General features: G+C 42.0%; 2 long non-coding RNA genes across 3 annotated transcripts in view; one reads left to right on the top strand and one right to left on the bottom strand.

Moving 5' to 3' along the window:
• LOC107077877 (uncharacterized) overlaps window positions 1-16691 on the bottom strand; it is a 36014-nt gene extending 19323 nt beyond the window's left edge. For both annotated transcript variants that reach the window (XR_011190292.1, XR_011190291.1), the window contains exon 1: window positions 16479-16691. This is a non-coding gene — a long non-coding RNA (uncharacterized lncRNA). The remainder of the gene's footprint in view (window positions 1-16478) is intronic.
• LOC107077879 (uncharacterized) lies at window positions 13-11749 on the top strand. The gene is made up of 3 exons (XR_001478857.2): window positions 13-125; window positions 8327-8450; window positions 11471-11749. It is a non-coding gene; the product is annotated as an uncharacterized lncRNA (long non-coding RNA).
• Window positions 16692-22221: the final 5530 nt, after the last annotated feature.

Below are 22221 nucleotides of genomic sequence, written 5' to 3' on the forward strand. Positions count from 1 at the left end.
AATAACCGAAAAACAAGCGCATCTGAAAAAGAACTCCTCCGAAACACTCACTTTTTGTTCTGCGACCACAGTCTTATTGCTGCAGGCGTGTGTAGCTCGCTTGGTGAAGTGCAATTTGAGACTCGGTGAGTCAAACGAAGCTTTTCGCGTTGATCCTTATAATCGTTTGAACGCGTACATTTTATTTCGTAGTTATGCGGGCTTTCATTGTGATTAAAATAATAAATGTTAATTCCATACCCGAAAAGCAGACATTTTAATCAATACGTTACCCGTCATGAGATGTATGACCTTCTATATTATTAAAAACCCCGCCAAAATCGTCAAATCGTTTAAAAATCATTTCGGATGTGTGTAAGCGTTTGACAACATTATGTAGGTAAATTTTACAGCCACTTTGATGGAGATATCGTATCTCTGTTCGGATGTGTTTGTTAAAACAACCTGTGAAATATGTAGCCTATTCGGGAGCGATAACGATTAATTAACCTGGGTAGGACTGCCAATCAAAACAACGATTTGATTGGTAGTAAGTCCTCAAACTATTAGTGAGAACGTCGATTGGGCATCGCTGCCCGCCTTTTGGGCAACCAACTGTTTACTTTTATCTAGAGAAATTAAAAGACGGTTTATACAAAGTCATCCAATTCAGCATGACGTTCTTACAGTTGTGCCAGCGAAAATACATGCATTTCTGCTTTGGGCTGGAGCAAGGAAGGGTGAACGAATTATTTTTCTTTTCCACAAAAATACGTTCTTACATTAAGTTTCATAAGAAGGAAAATGCTCAAAGGTGTTTAAAATTACATCCACTGCTAATTCAGGAACAAGCTGAAAACTACCCTGAAGAACTGCTGGGCAGCCGCGAAGAGGAGAGGCGTGGTCTTATCGCCTAGACAACCGAATCAGCCAATGGGCGCACACTTCCCTGGGAGATCGGATTGGTTACGAGCCCACCTGGTACCCCTCCCCCATCGCACACCTGCGCTAGCCTTAAAGTCACGAGACTCCCTCTTAACTCACGGTCACGAGCCACCTGAATCAATCGATGGCAAATGCAGAAACAAAACAAAAAACAAAAACAAAGATATTATCTGGCGGGTCGTTTAACTCAGTTTAGATATTCTAAAGAGATTAATAAAATAATTCACGACCGCACAATTTGAAGTAGCTGGCCTACTTTTAGTTACCAGAATGACACGAAAAAATACTCCGAATGTAGATTTGGGCCAGCAGTGACTGTTCGCAATCTAGAGCAGAGATAGAAGCGATACGTGAAGTACACCTACACTTCTTAAGCACGAGCTCACGGCTATGAAAAGATCTGCCAGGTGACATTTCTAGGAGAGGCTTTATCTGTAACCCGAACGGAAAAACCCTCAATCTTTCCAAAACGTTATGACTTATACTTTGTATCAGTGGTGTAAAAGTACTGTTTCTCTCTTACGGCCGATACGTCACACGAAACAGGGGACACAAACGGGACTTTAGAGGGGGTGGGATCAATACAGAACGGGGGGGGCACTGTTTTACACAAAGGTTAGCGGGAGTGGGGAACAGGATGCCCAGCTGTGTTGTCGATGCCGATACTCTGATTTCTTTCAATAAATAGGGATGGGATTGATCAAACCAAACGACCAAGAAGACCCAAACGGCTTAGTATCGTTTTCAAACTTCCTTATATACGTATGGGCTTGGAAGCGATACAGTGGAATTTAAGGTAACATCTCACAATGGTTAGACACCAGGATATGGTCCCCCGGGGACGCATTAAGAATTTTGAATCGAATACAACTAATTTCTAATCAGAACAACAATTCCATTGAGCTACGAATACCCATGCTGCAATAAATATCAGAATCCTCCAGTTTTCTCAAGACTGATGTTTTAAAGACACCCGAAATCCCTAAGAACTGCCACCCACCGGAGGGTCCTGAATGACTCCGGTGGAGAAATGAGATACTTCAGCAAGTGCTCTGCCGCTCGCAGCTTTGAGAACTAATGCGTTGCCGCCCCCTTGTGGTTAAATGAGCATCCGGCTCTATCAGTCGGTTAAACCCGAAACTCAGTGGTGTTCTGCGTGCGCGGTCTCTTCGGACAAGCGATCAACATTTCACGTTTGTCCTCAGAGCCGGGACCCCGTGTCCCCCAGATACTGTGTCCACTTTCTCCTTGGCCTTGCATACAAACACTCTTGGCCGATCTCCTGCAGGGAAAGCCTGAAGCGACTTCGGGTAAGGAGCCGGTCTTTTCAAGGGTCTCTCCGCGAGAATCCCGCCATCTCGTCTCTACAGGTTGCCCACAATCACAACCCAATTCTTCGTCTTGCGCAGACGTTACGAGCGGGACGAGAAGCTGTAGTACTCTCGGGTTTGTGTTTGTTTCTCTAGCAGTGCGAGCGCGGTAGGGCTGTTCCGACCGTGTGCAGTTGGACGGCTTTGCTGATGACGGACGATGCGTTTACCGATGCCTCAGGCAGCTGATAACTACGGCCTGCGTGAGATTTACGATTGAGCTTCTTACTGTTTTCACCTGCTAATGTTTCCAGCACTGCAGGGCCATTAGCCCCATCAACCCGCGAACACCCTCAGCGCGTCACAGCTCTGCGAAGTGAGAGCAAGGTTTAACAACCCCTGATCTACGAGCATTGAGAAAACAACCAGAACGCAATCTCCCCAAAGTCTCTGTAAACCGCTCTGAAGCACAAACTGCGGCATCTGACCCTCTTCTTTTTTAACACGACGAAACTCGCTCGTAAATCCTTGTAGCAGACTGCTGTAGTCTTCCACTGATACAAGTCTTTATTAAATGATCGTCTGCAGGCTGGGAAAAATCAAAGTTAAAAAAGCAAGCAAAGCTTGTGCCTCATTGATACGACTCGCCTCGGGTTTCTGGTTCTAACACATTTTATCAGCAATAGTCTGACTTCACAAACTGAAGTGTCCAAACTGCTTTGAATCTAAAATCTGCCCACGGACACATACAAGAGGCACGGAACGTGTCCGTGTGCATCTTTTCGATTTCTGATTCTCAGAAGAATCTACTTCTACTGCCTAATAAACCAACAGCGAAGTGGGAGCAATATAACTCTAAACTGTACGTTGTCGACGTCGAATATTGTAAGAAGACAAAATAACTTCACGGATCTTCCGTTCGAGTCTTGTTCAGGAAAGCACTAATATAAAAGGCAGTACCACCAGGCTGCGAAACATGTTCTCCGTGTCTGTGATGTGACCACTTAAGATCATCTCCGCTATTCACAAATGGGCGAGTGGAAGATTTTGAATTACAGGAACGGAATCGGTTCTTTTTTTCCCTTTAAACAATTTCAAATCGTTTAAAAACAGCTTAGATTTGCGGGCGGCTGTTCTCTGACACACATGAATTACTCGTTGGTGTGCCGAGAAAGCGATGTCTTGACTTCTGGTTTTAGACATATCTTTATCAAAATGGACATCATATATATTCGTTTATAATACAGGATAGCATTTTAGACTCAATCTTAATTAATGCAATATCTATACATGCAGGCTACACCGCTTTTCTCACCCAGTAGCCCTCGCGTACGAGTGAGAGACTCCGCTGGCTGATTGTTTTAAAGACGCGTCTCCTGAATGTAAAATGGAATCTCAGTGTTAAATTAACAACTGGCAGAGACAAGCTGGCCCCCTCGGGCGCCAGTGAAAGACTCAATGCACAAGTCTTTGGGCCGCTATCAACGGCTCCAGATACGGGAGCTAAACTTCTAATTAGTAGCTGTCTCAACCCTACTAATTCTGCGCGACCACAGATTTGTTTATCGGGGGGTAGATCCGAGGCGCTGATCCCCTTGTAATCTCCTTATGGAAATAGACCCAACAGCGGGAAAGGAAAACTAGAACCTACTCGGGGTTTTTGTTAATGAGGATCGCGCTGCACCAGGTTTCCTAATTAACGGGGACAGAGGGCACAGACCACCTGCACAGCCCGGCACTCAGTGCTGAAGGGCTATCGAGCTTCCGAAACTAAGCGTCGGTCATAGGTATGGCTTAGAGACACGGCGGCAAGGAGAGTTTATAATTCATCATGAGCCACATCTTCGACTTTGTCAAACACAAAAAAAACTTTTTCGTGATCGTTTCCATTTATGAAAAAGAAGAATACTGTCAGTGCACGCGTTGAGTTTATAACGTTTAAACGCGTTTTGTTTTAAAGAGCGCCAAGCTTCTAGATACTGTATCTATGTAGATCTTTACTGTCACAAAGTGCTACTCGGAAATACCCAGAAGGAAGCCAGGAAGAACACAATGTAGCTTGAAACTGTATTTTATTTAAAATGTTCAGATTCGGCCTCCATGCTAGAATTCATAGTATGTAGTTCTCCATATGATTTGAATTATCTATATATTATTATATATAGATAATTCAATGCACACCTGAAGAAGGCTCCACGGCCGAAACGTTGTGTTCTCTTTCTTCTTTTTTTCAGCATGGAATAAACCTATTACTTGTTCCTATATATTATTATGTAAAGCAGCAAATGTAAAATCACTAAAATAAAATAAAATTACGCATGTGTTTCACATTTTATTTTGCTTCCAGATATAATTACAATTTTATTCAACCCCGAAAAATTCATCACTTCAATAACCGAATAATGTCGATTGCCGTCTGTTTGTCCAAAAGACACAGACCCTCTTACTTAAATTGTACGTTATTGCTGTTGCTAATAATTGTAATAGTTGAGTTACTTTAAATGTAAACATTTTTTTTTCAAATGACGTGCAGAAAATGAAGATTCACGAGGAAAGACTAACCTAATTATTTAAGGAAACAAGCTCATACATTGAACAGAACGGGTCGTGTTTTAAAAGCTGCTATTTTTTGCTTTATTATTTAAATCGTATTTTCCCTTGTAATATTTCCGAACAAAACCATTTGTCTGATTAATTTTCATGAGAAACAAAAACACCACAAATAATTCGGTAGCGCACTTCACAGCTACTCGGCGGCGGTCATCATTTATTAGGGTAATCAGCGGCATAATTTCACCAATCTAACTTGTTAATTAGCAGCTAATAAACAATTCATTAAAGGCAAATTAGAGCGAAGCACGTTGTTCATACTCTTCCAGATAGGCGCCTATGGTAATAGAGACATTCTACCGCAACAAGCAGCCTCACAACATATTATGAGCAACGCAGTTTACAAAAAGCCTTTGCTGTGAATCAGAATTTATTCTACATTAATTGACACACAGGCACCGCGAATGCGTTTTTTCTTTCATTTTGAAAATGAAATGGCAGTTCCTACAAATAAACCTTGAGAGTTGGTGTGCAGTGCGGAGCAAGAGGGGGCTGGGTGATGTGGAACAGATAGGTTTTCATGGTATAAGGCTTTCGATCGGTAAGAAATTAGCTTTACAGAGCGGACAATAGGTGGGAGACCGACAATAGCGATGAAATGAAACGACCGGGATTCTTAACATCGCCTTATGTGAAAACCCACCTCATTGCTTAAAAAATTGGAGCTATTCAAAGTGTGACGGCGCTCAAGGGGTCAGTGCAAAAAGCACTTCCAGGGTGCATAACCGGCACTGGGGTCAACAGGGTTAGAATGGGCTGCATTTCACGTCAAAGCTAAAGACGTTCAAGAATAAACCTCGAGAAATATCGAGCAGTAGCACGAAAAACGAAAAAAAAGATAGTGTATCATTTTCTGAACATTTCAGCAAGTGCCCAGCAGAGCAGTGCTCACCATATCACCGCAGCGGACCACGATAACTGTGATTACTAATTTACTGGGCTGCTGTTTTTTATCCAAACCGAACTCCTTCTGCACCTATTCTTACAGCTGGGTATTTTACAGCAACAGTTTAGATGAACTGTTTTCCTTGATCAAGGCTCCAACAGCTGAGTCTCTCCCGGGATTTGAACCTACAGCTGGCTATCGGTGCAATAATAATAATAATAATAATAATAATAATAATAATAATAAATTACTTTACACAAATACATTGTAAATATAATATGCGAGAAGCTGTGGAAATTTCATCCGGGAAGGTAACGACTGCGAGGTTATTACGCAGGACGGTAAAACATCACATTAAATGTACTTTTAAACCGCACTGAAGCTCCAGACATCAATAACCTATTTTTGTCTCACTCCGCTGACCACGGACAAGGCCGTTGAGTTGCAGTAATTAACGAAGAATGGTTTTTCAATTACCGCAACAATGGAGACAGTCTCATTAAGATCTGCATGATTTTTGGACCCGCAATGCAAATGAAGACGCGATTTCAGTACGGTCTGGTATTCCCATTGTACCGAGTGGAATGGCTAAGCGCCCAGTCGGGTTAAATAATATTAACGGGGCATTAAGACAAGGGACATCACAGAACTGCTGAGCAGCACTGGGTACCGTCGGATTCTGACGAGTTGAAAAATGTCTTCAAGATCTCATCTTGGGTTCCGTTTCGGAACTTTACAACAAACAATATCAATTTCAGTGTCAATTAGATCGAAAACATAATTGCCAGTAACAACTCGGGGGGGATACAGCTGGTAAAATTGAGCAGGCAAAGATGAGTTGAAGTATGTTTTCTTATCGTTTAAGAGGACGTGCAGCTTGTTCTAAAAACCTTTTTCCCCCTCCGATATGTGAAATAAAAAAACCTACATATTTGGTTTCATCACTGTTAGTAGCTATGGAATTAGAAATGGGATTATTAACAGCCAGTTTAAAAAATATATAGCATTATTTTATCAGATCATTGAAAAGGAAATAACCAACATTCAACCCTTTAAAACGATTCTATTGCTGCTTGTTTTTTTTTTCTGGTGCTTGTGGTTCAAGGTCTACATTAAGAAGAAACAGCGTTTCGGCTGTGGAGCCTTATTCGGATGTCTCAACACCTCTCTGTCTCAGACTTTTGAGGACATCTGCTCTAATTGTGTTCTTCGAAAGTCACCCCTGATATTGCAGTTCGGTCTATTGCTATAATAAACAAGAAACGCCTTGACGCATTTTGCCGTCTTCCATTTCAGCTCCTGACAGCTTCAAGTCCGCCGTCAATGCAAAACGTCAGCTGAGAGAGAATAATACGCCACAGCTTATATAACACTGGACAGAGAAAGCTGTTAACGGGCTTCCGGCTCCCGGGTGGCCAACACAGAGCTTGTTGGTAGGAAGCCACCAGAAAGTCACAGCAAAACTCCTGCCCTAACAGACGAATCAACTTAACCTTTTCCAAGCTGAATCCTAAAAATGACATTGTCCTGCTTGCGACGTAAGGCGTGGGGAAAAAATCGACACGTCAAAAAAAATGTTAAACTACCACGTGATGGGAATGTTACCATAGTTTATCAGACCTATCTAATTTGTTAGACTTCTCGATAGATCCTGCTGCGCTTATCTAGACTCCATCAGAAATAGGTGGTAAGATGAAACTACGTATTTATGAAATCGAAGAGATTATAAATAAGCAGGCATACGTTTAAACCCGTACTGTTGAAAGCTCTAAAAAATAAGAAGATATAGTTGAATTAATCTTTGCTGTTAATAGTTTCAGAACATGCATGATTGATTTAGACTTCCGGATGCACTAATAAGACACACTCCACTGACAGCGGACTCACACATGATCTACCAGAAAGGTCACGAAACTCCCCGCTGAACTTTAAAACCATAACCTCATCAATGCTCACATGGAGCCTGATTAACTCCTCTAAAAAAACTGACAGTGTCCTTTTAGTCCTTTTCATCAGCGGACTAGAAGTGGGGTAATATTTATCTTGTTCTTTTAAAACTGCTCCGTTCGCACGCAGCCACAGCCTTGACAGCTAATTGAAGCAGATTGAAACTGAACGTCCGCAGATAACTCGGCCATCTCCTCGCTAAGGCTGCGCGGTGCATTTTAATTTACCTGTTTTGTACAGAAGAGAAAATGAAAACCCAATACATCTCAAACCACTCTTTCAAAGCTATTGCCGCTTTTGGATAATTAACGCAAGCACGAATCTTGAGGTTTATACTGACAAAAATGAACATTTATAATGTCTTAGAACAAGGAGTAACAGTGAAGGCCATTTCGGACTGAATTAAAAATCCTTAATTTTACGCCAGCCTTGGGAATATTAACAACAGCCAACAAGGCAATAAACACCAACACAAGTAAAACCACCGGCTCGCAAAAGGAGCTTTCATGAAATTACGAGATGTGAACATTATTTGATTATTTCAAGTACAAATATTAATATCCTTATGTTTAACTGTGAAATATCATTTCACAAAGGCACCGTGTGCTTAAGGAAGTCTAACTAACGTTTCTTTCACGGTCTTCAACAGCCCATCTGGATCAGAGCACCTGTTAAAATTCCCGGATGTGGCTGGTTGTGTTTTGGGTGGAGATGAGAGGATAGCCTGCTCTCCGCGTGAAAGACTGGCAGCTCTGAGGAGCGAGAGCGGCCCGGTACATGATTATATGACAGTGTTTGCTTATGTGTTTGAGAAGCTGCGCAGTGCACTGTACTGAGACCATGCGGTCTCCACTGTTTGTCTAACTACTGTGAGAATTGTCAGCAATGATAAATTTCTTCACGGCACATTAAGCTGCCTAATCCTCTACATTCCTCCAAAGTCCTTATTGTCAGCTTAAAACCTCTTTCCTCTCGGCTGCTCGCTCCAGGCATGTCATCCTGAAGTAGGAATTACCTCTTAGCACGGCTGGGAGCGAAGGGCACCCGCATCAACTGCTCCTGCGGCGTCTAATTAAAGGGAATGCGATACTTTCCCAATCTGTACCTCTCCCCTCACCTCATTAATTAACGCAATTATCTCCCTAGGTTTTGTACACGGGTTCAAAACACCTCCGCTGACCAGAGCAAATCGCAGCGGCTGCAGAATCCTCAGAGGATTCTTCTGTACATGAGTAAATACAGATTTGTCTAGTTTCTCCATTCTTTCGCTTTTAAATGATGGGGGGGCTACCATATCCTTTGCTATAGTGCACAGGTCTAAATGAATTTAGTTTTGATGAGCAAGGCAGGAAGTTTATTCAGCTCTTCCTACACAGGCTGTGAGATGAATAAATTACTTACAATTGGCACATCTGTGTAATTGAAAGCACTTCAGTTATTTAGATGTAGACACAGCTATTCATGCTACTAAATGTAGGAAAACACTCAGTGAGCCAAATTCAGCTTCTCCTACCATCGGTTCAGAGTGGACCACGAAAGCGGTGCCTTTCTTCCGGGGAACAGTACAGCTTTATGTACACGTGTAGGTGCAGGGGTATCGGCAGCTCTGCGGCGGGCATGTGTTAATGCTGATTACTTCTATAACAGGGCAGCATCCCAGGAGCAGGAGCTTCGCCCTTGCCCACGTCCTGTGCGCTTCTGTCGCCTGCTCTGCTCGCTAAATAAAAAAAGCCACCATCTCAATTAAACTCGGTCTCCCCTGACATCCAGTAGCAACACGCTATTTATTTCCAATAGCCATCGGTGAAGAATGCCTAAAACAGCAGTCTCTTTTTCCAGCAGACCAAGCATATCCTCCGTCATTATGTTACACTGAGAGCTGGGCCTGGCAGATGCTGCTGACACAGACCCCGATGTAATCTCTTTAACCCGCGGCTGTCAGGAACAGACAAGGCGTGACCGCGGAACACTCACCGCATTCCATCTCGCATGGCTGCGGGAGCGAGCGGCATCGCTCTCCGAGAGGGAGGGAGAGGGGGGGGGGAGAAGAGAGGAAGAGATTTAGAGGAAGAACGAGAGACGAGGGACCGGCAGACAGCCCGGATCGCCATCACCTGTTCTGGTGTTCTGAAGCATTCACCTCTTGCTAGAACTGACTTGGCTTATTAAAAAAATAGACAAAATCTAACGTGTGTGACATTGAGTCGACTTCCAATTGCTTGCCATATGATTCGTATTCTGAATGGAAAGCAAAATTAGAACATTTTATTCCAATTTAAAAATTCTGTGAATTGACCAAAAGAACACTGCAGCTTGTTAGATTGACTTAATGCATTGCCACATATTTGCAGTGTCCCCAGCACCACACAACAAAACGCGATCAAAGCTATTGCTTTTTCATTTGAACTAGAAATTGGGGTTAAAATGATAATTTCATGTTTATAGTTCTATTGATTTCCTGCAATTATAATTCCATTGATTTACGCCCTACAATTCCTGCAGCTTCCTTTATATTAAAAGAAATGATTTAGAAACAATGATGCTGTGTTTTACTTTCTACACAAGCAAACGCATGAGTCACGAAAAATTCCAAATCTGAATGTTCCAAGGAAACCGAAAAGCACTTGAGTTCACTAAGTAAAGGTTATAAATGCTTTTATCTTCCTAGAAAAACTTTATCCACAAAATGTGACATATTTGAATTGCTACTTTTTGGACAGGTGGAAAAACTGTGATTTATGCACAATAAATGTGTTTGGTATATGATCCGTTAAATGGGAAAAAAATCTAAAAGACTAATATGATATTAAGCTGTCAAAAATAATTCCTAATGGATTACTGTTTTAATTGACCATAAAATGATTATAAATGTATATATTAGTTTCTGAGTCAGTGAATCTTTCTAGGTGTGAGATATGTGTGCCTTTGGAATGGTGTCAAGAAACACTAGAAAGTCAATTCTAGAGCTCAGAGGGCACATTTAAGGATTTTACCCACTCTTCAGCCAAGACGTTAAATAGCCAATCACCTGGTCTGAGTGCCACATCACCTTCTGGGTGGTACTGGTGTTGCTGGAAGTGCAATATTGTATATAGACCCAACGCCTTAATCTGCCCTGCATCAGAATTTGACAAACACAAACACAACAGCGCCAGGTAACTCTGAGATTATTTGGCTCTGCATCGAAAGCAGGAAGCAGATGTGCCTTGTGCAGTTGGATAACCAGAATGAGATGTGATTACAGGACAGCTCCCACTTGCATCAAAAAGCTTTTCAATCCAAGAGGCCAGAGTTGCAGGAAATTTCCTCTTTGGCTTTTCGTCTAGCGGCAGCATCTTTTGGGTTTAGTTATGACAGTATGAGGAAGGTGACAAGGAAGCACATGGCATTTAGCCTGTCACGCTCAGTGGGTTGCTTGTAGCTAATTGTTCCCAGGACCCTGTCTGGCTGTTTAATAAAGGAAGCTAGAGTACAAGTTTCCACTAGCTTCCACAGTACAACACACTTCGGGGTGGAGCAGTGGCTCTGTGGCTAAGGATCTGCACCTGTGGCTGGAAGGTTGCCAGTTCAAATCAGCAGAGAAACTCTACTCCATTGGGCCCCTGAGCAAGGCCCTTAAACCCAGCTGCTCTAGGGGTGCTGTATAAATGGTTGACTCTGCGCTCTGACCCCCAGCTTCTCTCCCTGTCTGTGTGTCTCATGGAGAGCAAGCTGGGGTCTGCGAAAAGACAAATTCCTAATACAAGAAATTGTATATGGCCAATAAAGTGATCCTTCTCTTATCTTGTTCCAGACTCCCACAACCCTTTGCCTGAAGATGTGCCTCTTGTTCTCAGGCCTGTGTCCACTTCCCCATAGTTTCTGCTGACATCTTCAGCTTTTATGTTTAAGTTTCGATTCTAAGGAAGTGAGATGGGTTGATTTGCTTGTTTTTCAAAAAATAAACTAAAAAAATAAATTATTCAGTTTCTTATTGCTTTCTTTGATTACACACAGTCAAGAGACCCATACAGCACCTGTACCAGTGGATTGATAACTACAGAGAGGGTTAGAATTCAGACCAATACAATCATTTTGCTTCTGTGGCTGCAAGAACCTGCACATTCAGTTTCCTTTCATGTGTCTGTGCTTTTCTATAAGTGAAGATTACTAACAAACTCATTATGTCTTCTTCTGCTAATTAAAACACTTGCTAATAGCTATGTATCTTTTTAATCATTACTATGTCTTACAGTTAAATAAAACAATGGAAACATTTTCCTTTTTTTAGGACAAAACTGCTGAAAAGACAAATTCTGTTTAACAGAATGCCTGTGCATTCAGTATGCTTTTGTTTTAAAACCAATTGAGATTCTACTAATCTTTCTCTTTTAAATTCGTAAGCTTTTCATTGTCAGGACTTCATTAGTTAAAGATAATATTGTACAAGTACATAATTAATTGCCGCACATATCTTTAATTAATTAAATACAACTAATTTTGTAATATGATTAATACCATTAAGTTGTTATCTGTATTTGCCTCTAAAATTAATATATAATAGAAATACTTTGCATATTAATGGTAGAAACAGTAGCTTTTACTGAAGCTAATACTTGCAGTGCTAATTACAAGAGGTAGCTTATTAAGGCATTTAAAAAGAAACAAACAAGTATAAATTGATAGATTAATTATAATCTCTTTTACACCCCTTCTCTGTGGGACTCAGGTGAAAGTGACAAATTCCTGTCAGCGCAGAGCAGCAGATAGTGGAGATAGAGATAGTGGTCATAAATTTAGTGTCAGTAAAGGTCTTACTAAAAGAACCATAATTTAATTAAGAGTTAGGCATCGCCCTCCAAAGCATTAATTAACTTCTGTCTGAGGAAATGATGTTGGGATTACTGATGATTTAATTAAAGGCATTTCTCAGTCTTCCGGAAACTATGGTTCGAAACTCAGTGTTTTGACAGGATAATGGATAGCAGGGCCCAGGTCTGGGCTGGTAACCTTGGGGGAGAGGGTGAGGGTGACTGTGTTCCAGTGGCTGGAGTCAGGGAGAGCACAACTGTTCCACGCCAGGCCGCAACAACTGTACCGTACCTGGGTCATACTGAACTGTACCTGGGTGTGATAATACTGAACTGTACCTGGGACACACTGTACTGTACCTGAGTCATACTGAACTGTACCTGGGTCATTCTGAACTGTACCTGGGTGTGATAATACTGAACTGTACCTGGGACACACTGTACTGTACCTGAGTCATACTGAACTGTACCTGGGACACACTACTGTACCTGAGTCATACTGAACTGTACCTGGGTCATTCTGAACTGTACCTGGGTGTGATAATACTGAACTGTACCTGGATCATACTGTACCATACCTGGGTCACACTGTATTGTATCTGGGTCATACTGTACTGTACCTGTGTGTAATAATCCTGTACAGTACCTGGGAGACACTGTACTGTACCTGGGTCATACTGAACTGTACCTGGGACACACTGTACTGTACCTGGGTCATACTGAACTGTACCTGGGTCACACTGAGCTGTAACTGGTCAAACTGGTCGTACTTGTTGACCCTGGCCATACTGTACCTAGGTGTAATAATACTGTACCTGACCCTGGGACACACTGTACTGTACCTGGCTCAAACTGAGCTGTAACTGGGACAGACTTTACATTCTTTTTAGTTTATATTCTGTCCTGGTACTATGTGCTATCCTTCAAAGTGCATTATTAACTGGCTACAGAAACAAGAAAAAGCTAAGTAATAAAATTTTATATTAAAACATAAAATTAAAGTAATACTATATTACCAAACAGTTTATTTTAGTTTGAGGAACACCTGGGGGGTAAACCTGCCTTATTTCTAATAAGTCTGGTTTCTAAGAAGAGCTAAATATATCCCACAGCTGAGTTTCAGCAATTCCTGAAAACTGAAAATGTACAGAGTAACATTTAATTTTATAACATTTGTTATAAAATTGCTCGTGCTCATTTATAAAGTACAGGGTGTAAACTTTATGAAACATTACCAACCTAAGCGGCACACTTATAAATGCATCAAGACAATGTACTGTAAGCTTCAGTCAGTTTCTAATGCTTGACTTGAAAGGGGGGGGACATCATCTCCACTGCGCCTTCGGGAGTCATGACGTCAAATATGACATTTTTCACAACTCTGCTATCTGCTTTTCTTTTTTAAAAAAGGGGGGGAGCAAAGCAAAGAGATTTAAACTCGGAGGAGGGGGTGTGCGTTTCCCGAAGTAGGCTCTCTGCTTCCGGGCGTGTTATCCGCAGACACGTCGGACCTTTTTATGGTCACAGGCCGCCGGGCGGTCGCCTTTTTTTCGGGAGCGGGTGATGGACGTGTCGGGGAGCTCGGAGTCTGTCGTTGATCCCCGGAGGGCCGATCTCTTCACAGCTGACGGCTCCGTAGCGCGCAGACTGACGTGTCCAAGCCAGGTCCAAGGTGCTGGGAGAGGGGGTCACTGACAGCCGGACAAAGAGGGGGGTCGGGGGGCCCCAGTCCGCGCGGGACCGCACACAGGCTCTCCCCTTGTTCTTCCGCATCCCAGCGGCCGGAAAAAAAAAAAAACCCAAAAACTGTTCTTCTGTTGCCGAGGTTGATCGCGCAGATTCTCTTTCCCCTCACGAAATAGTACTTTCGCAAGTTCCAACCTGTTTTAGAGTGGTCGCCGATTTGATCGCAGAGGTTATAAACTGCGTAATGTGATCACTGAAATGACTGAAACATCCTTCGCGTTTGCTACGATACCCAGCTGCTTTTATTGTAAACGTAGGTTTTCAACTGCAAATGATATGGGTGTTGTTTTTTTCTACTGAAGAAAGAACAAATAGAATCTAGTTTTGTGTTGTTGTTGTTGTTGTTGTTGTTGTTGTTGTTGTTGTTGTTGTTTTAATGGTGCACCAGCGTCCTCAACAGATTTATAAAATTGCAATTATTTAAAGAATATAAATTGCTTTAGAAGAAGAAAGGGTACTCTGGCGTAGAAACTTGAGGCTCTAAGTAACACATTTGCCTTCAAAAGCATCTGCGACTATTGGAATTAGACCGTGTCTGCCGCAGCAGAGTTAGGATCTTGAGAGGTAAAAATGATGCCTATATTGTGTCTATATATTTGTCTTCGGCAAACTTGTCTTCAAAGGCAAAAATTCCTGGGGTTGAACACAGAACATTAAACAGGGCCTTAAAGACGTCAAAACAATTAAAACCGGTACTTTCATGACACTTTAAAACACTGTATCTTTTACTTGATGCGCTTTTAGCAAATATAATACCCACATTTCCGTAACTGCCAAGGCTCAGAGAATAATTACGTTACGATGCAGAAGACCGATGTGACAGAAATGCTGAGCGCTCTCCAGTGTCCGAGATATGTGTAAGGATTGACTGTTTTCAGAGGTAATGTGCTGTAAAAAAACACAATGATTTATCACCTCATTACCCCTTGAAACAATATTACTGTATTAGAGGAATGAGACCAGAACAGGCACGAATGATTTATTTATTAAGCCCTGATGATCTGGCAACACGGATTTCATGCCACAGCGTGTCAATCGTTGGAGTAATGTTCATTAAGGGCTTTAAAACTCAGAAGAGGCTTAATCTCGGAGTCAAATCTTCCACAATCATCATTATTTGTTGTCATTTTTACTGCATTTAAAACATTAAAATACAAGAACAATTAGGAAATATTTTGACGATACATCGCAGCATGTTTTTTTAAAAAAAACAAACGCAACATTTCTATTCGCTCTTTGTTATTACTATACTATATTATAAACCTAGTAATATGTGCTGATATTACTAGGTTTTTTTCTCATGATACCACAAATACCTGTAACTAAGATTAATTTGCTGAAGACAGTGACACCTAACAGTTTTCTAATATATGGCTTAAAAACTAGTTGTGCACTCTTTCGTTCATTTTGGGATTGATTTAATGCAGTTAAATTTCGTTGATCACTTTATGATATTTTAAGTTGTGGGATCTTTAAAAATTCCTCCACGCCTGGCGCTGTGCAGCTATGCCTTCACTTCTTTTTAGAAAAGGTATAATATTTCCCTCATGGGGAACCTCTCATACAGATTGCAACAGCATCAACCAGAGCCATGATAAAAACACCGGGGGTTAAAGTATATCTTGCACTATAAAATACACATTTCCTTTAAAAGACTGAGACTGGGGCAAATTGTAAACTGAGGATTCTTAAACATATTGAAAAGCAAAAATAAAAGTCAACACATCGTTGTATCAAGAATACATTTCCTTGGCTATGGAAATAAATCTCGTTTAAAAATTAAAATGGTGAAATACAGAGTGGGTAATGTTTTCTAAAATACGTCCTAGGCTATCTTCTCGATTCCAGGTTCTTTGTCGTAATTCTAACGTTTCTGTATTGAGGCGCAATAATTAAGATTTCACACACAATATCAGATTATATCACAAAAAATATCATCGGATCACAAAAAATCACAACATCACAGCAAATCACGAATTGTATCAAAGTCAGCACACAAATGAAGTTTTGTTTTGAAAACCTTAAAAGCAAAACTTGCAAAAAATTGTAGGCAATGTCCTAGAACGAGCTTTGACAGATGGGACACCAGCACGTGCACCTATGCACACACACACACACGTGACGGCACTTTTACACCAGTCTTACAGAACAAGCAAGCGGCAATTGCGACTTCTACCTTAAAACGTCGCGCCATGAAACATAAATATTCACAACGGATAACGCGTTTCCTACCCCCCCAAAATGAACCGCACAAAACAGACTTACCTAAAGGCGGGCCGCACCGTCGCCCCTGAACGGCATGAAAGGACTGACGCCCGTGGGCACACTTGTCCGTGTGCACGCACCCTGCAGTCACGCACGGCACCCGCGAGACCGGTGAAAAGAAGCTGCACGGTTGCGTTCGGCCAGTACCTTGCGCGCGGGCAGGAGCCTGCAGTCCCACTGCGCTCGGTGGAGGGAGAACTCAGCACTGGGACCGTCTCATTCAACCAAGATTGCTTCATACAAAAGTTGACAATACACCGCTGAAAGCCATTGTTGATATTCAACATTTTTTAAATAGCTGAGCAGGAGAGACAATATAGCAGGCCGGAAAACGTGGCTGGGGAACTGACCCGGAGTTCAGATCTGAAATAAAGAACAAACGTACACGATGAAAGATTTTTTTTTTGTTTGCCTACTGTCAAGTGGCTACTGTCCAACGGACTGGACACTGAATATCTGGACACAATACTCTCAAGCTCCCAATCCGAGGAATTCACACCTTCACCCGAACGCAGACAGTAAAGGTGCACAGAGTCTGCAATCTGTACAAAAACTTTTCTCCACAACCACAATAACTCATTTCCAGTCCCATGCACAGAGGTCCATTCTAGAACCAGTAATAGACAAATCAGATATCGTAGGGACAGCTTTTCCGTTTAAAGATGTGCTAAACTGTGAAACCGCTGGTACACCCGGTTACAATACCCGGCCGGGTCAACTTTCTCTTTGAAGATTCCCAGATCTCCGCGGCCTAAGGGATCTCCGATCCTACGGGAAGCAACGCTCTTCATCTACCTGGTTGTGTTTTTGTCTTGTTTCTAGATATGTTCTTTTTTACTTCTCCACTTGATGTTTCTATTCTAAAAACTCAATGTAAATCATCGACCACAGAATGTTGTAAATAGTTTTACAAGGAGCCTGCGTAACGAATGTTTGAAAAGGAGCACGCAGATCGTCTCCGGGCTCTCCGGACTGATGGGTTGTGGGTTCAAGTGCACCCACCCGCTCTCTCGTCTGCTTGACGGTACCGACCGCAGGATGAGCCGCCGTGGGCCTGATGTGGAAACAATCTACCCGTCCATGACCTCAAACCGCTTGCATTCGATACAGCTCTTTGCTGAAGTGTCAAAGGAGCTTCAAGGCAACTGTTTTGGATGCTCTGCTATTGAATTTGCTCAAACCCCACAGCAGTATGAGGCAGAAACAGGGATGACCTGGCAAACTGTGATGGTTCACTTTTTAGACACACCTTTGTCAGCAGAGCTAATATGGCCTGAGCAAATACCAGTTTACTTTCTATACTTTATCTGTGTAACTTTTAATGATGTTTGTAAATTTGTTGAAACTGTCTTAAGAAGGGTTTGTTAAAAAGGTTTTAGAAAAATAAGCATTGGATTAGAGGCGACTCATTTTCTCTTCAAGTTTCAGCTACTCTCTGACAAGGTGATACTCATGTCAGCACCATTTTTACAATTATTTTTGTTTGCGTTTGACAAAAAACTATACTCTAATTACACACAGTGTACCCCAGCGTACGGTATTGTCCAATATTTTTATAGAAGTACACTATCAGACATTGTAAAACAACGGAAATTAAATTAATCCCGTATCTTTCATGAACAGCAAACAAAAATAGAACTATGTATTTGGTCAGGTGTGTAGCTATCGATAAATAGAATTTCAGAATTTGGAAGGAAAGCTGCAGATACAGGGCTGTATAAAGATGTCTATAATTGGAAATATGATTTAAATGAAAAAAATGTTTTTTAACTAACTTGTTAGATAATTTATCCTGATAATCGGAACAGTTTCACTGCCATCATACACAGCAACACAAACATTAAAATAACCTTAAACATTCCCATATAATTTCCTCTTTAAATATGTTAGGCTTACTACATCTAAACGAGCTGGTAGTTAATTGTGACACATGTCCCTTCCTGGCACTGTGGCACACACACACATTAATTTGGACTTGAGGGATTACTCCTGTCAGGCAGTGTTGCAGTTGGGCCAAATCGTTAGGGCCTGTAGCCGATAACGGGCAGGTCTGAATAAGTGACAATGTCTGTGTCCCCGTCTCGGAAGTTCTCACACGCCTGGCTGTGCCGTCCGGTGAGTGAGGTCACTGTGTTGCCTCGAGACCTGGCGGACCTCTCTGGCCCTGCGGCGGGAGGGAGAACGGCTCTTCCTCCCAGCAGCCCTGATACGTCAGACAGCCGAAAGGAAGACAGCTCCGTGACGCCTGCTGCTTTCCTTCACCTAGGGGAACGCAGGACTTCATCTTAGTTTTTCTAACATTTCAAATATTTCTAAAAGACAAGCCTTCCAAAGCTGGGGTGAAGATAACACAAGATCATAAAATACAGCCAGAAAATGGAAGAAGTAGAAAGTAGTGCTGTTCAACACATACAGGGCACGGTTTGACTTTCTTTCTCCTTCTGTGAGTCTCCTGGGGTCATAGGCAATTGACAGAGGCCTCAGGCCTGTCAAAGTACTCCAGGCCCATGTCGTGCGTTGGTGTATTACAGTACACCAATGAACTGTGTTCATTCATGAAAACAATTCCCATCTTCTGTGCTACAGGGGCCCCTGCAAAGTTATCACAATTTCTGTTGAGCCTGCTCTAAAACCTCATTTTCATTCTCGTATGTTGTAAAATCCAAATGCAGCATGCTTGTGAAACTGGAGTGCTCACTTTAAGATATCCCAGCAGTAACACAGACACTGTTTCTGGGAGCAAATCAGAGAGTAATTGGTTGTTGACTACACCTCTCAAATAATTTTTTTAAAAAAAATATTCTGATATTAATTACAATTCTTGAAATGAGCACAGTTTGAAGATTGCTCTCTGATGTGATTCTTAAATCTTAAGGGAAAACCAGTTCATACATAAGCTTCACTAGCAAAGAGCTGCAGCTTAAGCAGGAAGGTGGGGAAGTATAATTATATTTCTCAATGAAATTACAGCTTTCAGAGTCCCTACTAGCCAGCCAGGTATAATCTTACAGGTATGTCAGCACTGAGCCTTTAGAAAGCTCCTGCTGTGTCTTTCCTGGAACAACACATCAGCTTTCTTGTCAAGGCTATCTGTCATAAACTATTACCCAGCATCAAAGCATTAATTTAACTCTAGCATTACACACGAGAGCCCGCTGGTGCAGATTGTGAAGCCTGGTGGGAAAAAGACATTCGATCCTGCCTGCGTGGCATTCATAGAAAATTGGAAAATGACAGGTTCCCCTCTCAAGTTTCGGGAAGGGAAACGTACCCCCTGTGCAGGGCTCTGGGGGGAGTTTGTGAGTCGGGGGGTTGGGGAGGGGAGGTCGCTGGGTGATCACAGTGAAGTGGTCCTGTAGAGAGCAAAGCTCTCGGCTCGGTCTCGCTGTCGACTTCAGGTAGCGGGCGGGTGTGGGGGACATGGGGGGTACCCCACTCAGCCAAAACTAAAGGGGGTGCTACACACACAGAGGTGCCAGCAGGTACATCAGAAGAAGTCCCTCTTCTTCTCAGAAGAAATAGCCACTATGGAGAGGGGCTGAAACTACAGGGTGGAAATGAATAGTACTGTAAACCAGATATTCAACACAGCAGAACAGAGCATGTATACCGGTGGACTGCTTTGAGTGTCATCACGATTCTGAGCCATGTTACTTTATTACACAAATTTACACGAGCCCAGTCCTCAACGGCCACCATCCAGTTGGTCCCACAGGTCTCCTTAGGCTTAAGGCTTCAGACCTTCGACGTTTCACTAGTCCAGTTAGAGTAATAAGTCGTCCCATTAGGTAGCTAAGAGCATAAGTGGAGTACAACCCTGAAACCCCTGCAGGACTAAGGTTGTGCACCTGAGATTTACATGTTAATGTGATGACAATTAATGTAGTCTGCTTCCTCAGCTGAAGTGGGATTTTTAAAATCAGGCTGTACCACGACAAGAATACAGGTCCCATAAACAAGAGCCCATGGGAGTAATGGAATGCTGCAGATCGAGATCCTGAGAGCTCCTGCCTCTCTATTTCAACAATTTCTCGATCGCACATTATTGCAGACAATAAAGCAATGAATTCAGCACATTACATTTTTTTTAAAAATGTGATGCATTTGCAATTGTAGCAAATTGTCCTCATCCTAGAAAAGCAAAATTCAGGCTGAGACACAAAAACGAATGCAAACATGTAGAGGTCTGGAAGGATGTGGACGCAGACACACACAGAGGCTCACAAAGAGGTTTGTTCTGCTCATTTGCTGAGCAACCCTGAATAGACCTTAGGGATATTGTATAGGTCTCGCCTCTGTGTGAACTGTGCTCTTACTGCTAATTAAGTACTAATGGTCCCACCCTTGCACAGAATGCTAATTAAACTTCTTTTCTTCTTCCGGTAGACATGTACTTAACCGATTTTGCATTGTGTGTGTTCCCCTTGGTCCGGGTTAATGGGGGGTCTGAGCTGTAGCACCGGCTGTTTGGGAATGGGCCCTGAGTCCACAGCCCCGGCACAGAGCAGAGAAGGGGGACAGCTTCCACACAATGTCACCCCCTGGCAATGTGTCTGCCTGTTTCAAACGCACAGTCAGAGACATTATGCACAGCGGCTTTGGCAGTTCAGCAGCTTAGTTCGCTTTCCGAACGGCTTGTGTGTCACGTTAAAAATAAAAGTCTCTCTCTCAATCGTTTGCGTGAGCCCCACGACCCGGGCTACACATCCTGCCGATCTCCCCTGTCCGCGGATCACGAAGTGTTATTGAATAATTAATAAAAATAAATAATAGAATTTCACGAACCGAGAATGGAGTGAGGGTCTTTGTGCAATACAAATCAGTTATTTAAAAAAAAATCAATTAGTGTTTCTTTGTCATCTCAGCCTTAACAGGCTGCATTTAAACTCTGGTGAAATGTATCGGTGGTTAAAATGCAGGCCATTCATTGCGATTAAAAGGGTTTTCTTTATGCTGTATCGGGCAGTGGAATTTAATTTAGACAGTGAGATCTATTTTAATTATACAAACTAAGTAGGAGAAAAATACAGCGGTCCTACCAAGGAATTTTGTTTTCCTTCGATTGTAATTCAGAGAAGAAAACCTCTAATTACTTCCTGCTCTGAATTAAACTCACCACATTCACAATCATTCCCGCAAAGCCATTCTAAAGTGTTATTTTGCATCAAATTTAGACGAAAGGTCTGATCGCTTACTGAAGAAATATGCTATCACATGAAAGAGAGACAGAGATGAGATTACTTATCCATACCAGTATTAAAAAAAGTTCCATCCTTTCTTCATTTAAAAAAAAACAACCTCTTGAGTGTTTAAAATAATATAAGAAAATAAATTCTCAACATTTGTTCTGACCGTTATTCTCTCAATTTGTATTTAAATTAAGGTCAAAATTAAAAAAATTCCTGATCTTGAATACAAAGTTTAATCAATAATTGCGCCTTTGCACAACAATCACCTGGTAATTAAAAAAGTCTGACCTCAACTAGGCAGCCCTTGTTTTTCAGAAATGGTAGATTAAGAGATTCTGCAGGAATTTATTACACTGCAGAAGACAGGAAGTCTAACATTTCATTTTTGCATTTCAAAATTAAGTTCCAGACCCAGAGTAATGAAAGGTTTTTTTTAACTAAAGTTTTTTTTTCTCACATAAGCTCCACTTCCCACGGCTGGCGTGGAGTTTAGTTGCTGTAACCTTGTTAAAGTGCAGATAGACGACTCATTTTGAATGAATCCATTTTTCAAC

The sequence above is a fragment of the Lepisosteus oculatus genome, chromosome 8 (genome assembly GCF_040954835.1).
Source record: "Lepisosteus oculatus isolate fLepOcu1 chromosome 8, fLepOcu1.hap2, whole genome shotgun sequence".
Lineage (NCBI taxonomy): Eukaryota > Metazoa > Chordata > Actinopteri > Semionotiformes > Lepisosteidae > Lepisosteus > Lepisosteus oculatus.